Below are 312 nucleotides of genomic sequence, written 5' to 3'. Positions count from 1 at the left end.
AAAAAAAAAAAAAAAAAAGCAATAAGAAAAAAGAAAAAAAGTGACGAATAATAGCAACAAGAAAAAAAAGGAATCCGCATAAGATATCCTGCTTACTCATGATACCTTATTTTTCGCTCGTTCATCCCCCTTTTTTTTTTGTTTTTTTTTTTGTTTTTATCTTTCTTTCGTCTTTTCATTTATTTTTATTTCTCTCATTTATTTATTTTTTCTTTTCGTCGTTTCTCCAATGAAAGATGTCACTCCCCAGTTTCTCTGTCCATTAGTTCACATCATAACTCATGATGAACGATTCAAGAAAAAAAAAAAAAA

This window comes from Trypanosoma theileri, assembly GCF_002087225.1.
Source record: "Trypanosoma theileri isolate Edinburgh chromosome Unknown TM35_Tth_1_V1, whole genome shotgun sequence".
Lineage (NCBI taxonomy): Eukaryota > Euglenozoa > Kinetoplastea > Trypanosomatida > Trypanosomatidae > Trypanosoma > Trypanosoma theileri.
This window is presented reverse-complemented; position numbering follows the sequence as displayed.